General features: G+C 45.2%; 1 protein-coding gene across 1 annotated transcript in view; it reads right to left on the reverse strand.

The window, feature by feature from the left end:
• FAM184B (family with sequence similarity 184, member B) overlaps positions 1-4,270 on the reverse strand; it is a 53,650-nt gene that overhangs the window by 40,448 nt on the left and 8,932 nt on the right. The gene's annotated exons all lie outside the window — the stretch shown is intronic.

Below are 4,270 nucleotides of genomic sequence, written 5' to 3' on the forward strand. Positions count from 1 at the left end.
CGGAGCTCCGCCTGGTGGGCTTCCCGCAGCGCCTCCAGGCCGGCCTCGGCCTCGTCCTGGCGGGTGTTCAGGGCGTAGATCACCTGCGGGAAGAGCCGCAGAGCCAGTCAGTGTGTGCGCGCGCGGGCGAGGGGACCAGAGGAATCCTAGACGCAGGCAGGACCCCTAGAGTAGTACCTGGGAAGAGGGTGTGTGTGGAAGTGATTTATTAGAAATCGTGCCCAGCCCTAGAGTCGGGCTGCGGACTGAAGGGTCCCAGGTTTGATTCTGATCAAGGGCACATGCCAGGGTTGCAGGCTTAATCCACAGTAGGGGAGACAGCCAATCACAATCAATGATTCTCTCTCATCACTGCTGTTTCTATCTCTTTCTCCCTCTCCCTTCCTCTCCGAAATCAATATAAAAGAAATTGTGTCCAGGAGAAACCAGTAAGGGAGCAGGGAAGTGGGACAGGGTGGACGCAAGAAGAGGGTGATAATACAGAAAGGGTGTCCATGGCAGTGTTCCCTAGGGACTTCCGCAGTGCTGTGGGGATCAGCGGGGGGTTCAAAGCTCCAATTTGTTCAGAAAGAACACTCTGAGGAGCAAAAAGCACAGAACATAGAATTCAGCTATACATAGAAAGGATTCTACCCCAGATCAAGGAGGAATGCACCTCATACACCATAGTAGGTACTCATACACAGTAAAAACTCATACATAGTAGGTACTCATACATAGTTGGAACTCATACATTGTAGAAACTCATACATAGTAGGTACTCATTTCCCAGAAGGTACTCATACACAGTAGGTACTCATACATACTAGGCACTCATACACAGTCAGTACTCATACACCGTAGGTACTTATACACAATAGGTATGCATACACTACAGTAGGTACTCATACACAGAAGGTACTCATACACAGTAGGTAAGCCTGCCACATGAACATCAAACTCATGTGTTTATAAAAAATCCTATTGTTTATTAAAAATCTCCACTTGGGTACCTAACGTGCATCTCAAATTTAATCATGGATTTTTCCTTCAAAACCTGCTCTTCCTACAATATTCTCCATCTCACTTCATGGCAACTCACTTCTTCCAGTTGCTTAGCTCAAATTTTAGAGTGGACCAATAAGCACGTGAAAAGATGCTCAGCATCACTCATCCTTAGAACTACAGTGAGATACCACTTCACGTCCATTTGGATATTTATTGTAAAAATGTAATAAAATAAGCCTTGATGAGGATGTGGAGAGATTAGAACCCTGTGCAGTGCTGGTGGGAATGTGCAATGGTGCAGCTGCTGCGGAAGTGATATGATGATTCCTCATAAAATTAACCACAGGATTACCAATAACCCAGCACTTCCACTTCTGGAATTTCAGTTCCAAAACAACTGAAAGAAGGGACTAGATCTGTACACACAAGTTCACAGCATGATTCACATTAGCCAATAGGTGGGAACAACTCAAGTGTCCATCAACAGATGAATGGATAAACAAAAGGTGATATATACACACAATGGAATATTATTCAGCCTTTAAGAGAAAGAAATTCTGACACATGCCACTACACGGATGAAACTTGAAGACATTATGCTAAGTGAAATAAACCAGTTACAAATGGACAAATATCATATGATTCCACTTCTATGTCCCTACAGTAATACAATCCACAGAAACAGAAAGGAGGATGGTGGTTGCCAGGGTGTGCAGGGAGGAGGGAATGGGGAGTTCATGTTTAATGGGTACAGTTTCCCTTTAAAGATGAAAAAGTTCTAGAGATGGTGGTAATTGCATAACAATATGAATGTAACTAACGCCACAGAACTGTATGCTTAAAAATGGTACATTTTATGTAATTTATATTTTAGCGCAATAAAAAAATTGTCTAAAAATTTATTGAAGTCACCCTGTCTCTCACACCCGACATCCACTTCATCAGCCAATCCCAACTCTCTCCACTTCTCACTGTTCCACACTCCCCTTAATCTGGGCCATGAGCACCTCTCACCTGGACCACAATGGCCTCTTTTTTTTTTTTAATATATTTTTATTGTTTTTATTGATTTTTTACAGAGAGGAAGAGAGAGGAATAGAGAGTTAGAAACATTGATGAGAGAGAAACATCGATCAGCTGCCTCCTGCACACCCCCTAATTATTCAGCCTTTAAGAGAAAGAAATTCTGACACATGCCACTACACGGATGAAACTTGAAGACATTATGCTAAGTGAAATAAACCAGTTACAAACGGACAAATATCATATGATTCCATGTATATGTCCCTACAGCAATACAATTCACAGAAACAGAAAGGAGGATGGTGGTTGCCAGGGTCTGCAGGGAGGGGGGAATAGGGGGTTCATGTTTAATGGGTACAGTTTCCCTTTAAAGATGAAAAAGTTCTAGAGATGGTGGTAATTGCATAACAATATGACTGTAACTAACGCCACAGAACTGTATGCTTAAAAACGGTACATTTTACGTAATTTATATTTTAGCGCAATAAAAAAAATTGTCTAAAAATTTATTGAAGGCACCCTGTCTCTCACACCCGACATCCACTCCATCAGCCAATCCCAACTCTCTCCACTTCTCACTGTTCCACACTCCCCTTAATCTGGGCCATGAGCACCTCTCACCTGGACCACAATGGCCTCTTTTTTTTTTTTAATATATTTTTATTGTTTTTATTGATTTTTTACAGAGAGGAAAAGAGAGAAATAGAGTTAGAAACATCTATGAGAGAGAAACATCGATCAGCTGCCTCCTGCACACCCCCTACTGGGGATGTGCCTGCAACCAAGGCACATGCTCTTGACCGGACCCTTGAGTCCGCAGGCCGACGCTCTATCCACTGAGCCAAACCAGTCAGAGCCACAATGGCCTCTTAGTCCTGTTTCTATCTTGCTACCTAGAGTCTGCTAAAGTCAGTCACCTGTGTCCCGTCACTGCTCAAACCCTCCTGATGGCTGCCCAGTGCACTCAGGAACAGCCAGAGCCCTGGGCTGGGGTGTGGAAACGCCCGGGAAGTGCAAAGGTCACATAGTTGCTGTCCCTTCCTTTATGGAAATGGTTCGGAACCCGGCCCACACGAGGCTGGGCTCCTGCAAGCAAATGGGCTTGGAATGGATTTCTAGATGGAGTCCAAGATGCTAATTAAAATCTCACATCACCCATCAGAGAGCTGTTGCTAGGCGCCTGGCTGCACGAGGCATTGAGCTGTGAGGCATTAGCTTCTGAGTAATTGAAGCCCAACTGTCTCCCAAACCAATTTCGATGGAGATGTAGCTGAAAGGTGAGGGCTGTCTCTCCACAAGGCTCTTAATTAGAGCCCCTCCTCTTACCAGCCGAGGCGAACACTCACACAGACACAGGCCAGCCTGCCTTGCAGTGAGTTTCAGCAGCAGCAGCAGATGCGGGACCTGGAAAGGGACCGGCTTGTCTTTCTGATCTCGAACGACTTGTTTGCAGCTTTTGGAAGACAAAGACTAGCGACAGCTCCCTCGGTTCACCAATCTGATCAATAGATATGCATGTGTGTTAGTGATGCTTCTTCTGTGAATAAAACCAGTGCAGAGGAATCTTAGTGCCTCTCACAGAAAATATTTTAACAGGGAAGTAATCCAGGTGGGAGCCGCAAAATCCAGGAAGGCAGGCCGGCCTGTGTCTGAGTGAGTGTTCGCCTGGGCTAGTAAGAGCCTTGTGGTTGAACATCAACCTATGAACCCAGAGGTCACGGTTCGATTCCAGGTCAGGACACATGCTGGGGTTACCAGCTCGATCCTCAGTTGCGGGAGGGGGGGTCATGCAAGAATTCTCGGTCATCATTGATGTTTCTATTTCTCTCTCTCTGAAATCAATTTTAAAAAAATTGCGTGAACTCAAAAGCAGAAATAGCCACTCCTCAAGTTTACCAGGCTGGCCTCTGTGTTCCAGTCCCACCAGACAGACAATTAAACAATAATTGGTTTTGCCCCAACAGTTGGCCACTAAGTTCCTTTATTATTATTATTATGCTTGAAATTTGAGCACAGGGCTCAGCCCTCGCAGCCCCGGCTTTGTCCAGAAGGTCGTTCGGCTGTCCGGTCTAATGAGCATATTATGCTTTTATTATTATAGATTATTATTATTATGCCAGTTAATATCCCTTGTCATTTATTTTGGGATGTGCTAGGCCCAGGAGAACAAATGACGATGGAGCTCAGGGCTTCCAGCTCCTTCTATGGGCAGTCAGTGCAGGCAGGTCCTGCGGGTGGCAGGGGGTGGGGGGATGGGGGG

The sequence above is a fragment of the Myotis brandtii genome, unplaced genomic scaffold (genome assembly GCF_000412655.1).
Source record: "Myotis brandtii unplaced genomic scaffold, ASM41265v1 scaffold547, whole genome shotgun sequence".
Classification (NCBI taxonomy): Eukaryota; Metazoa; Chordata; class Mammalia; order Chiroptera; family Vespertilionidae; genus Myotis; species Myotis brandtii.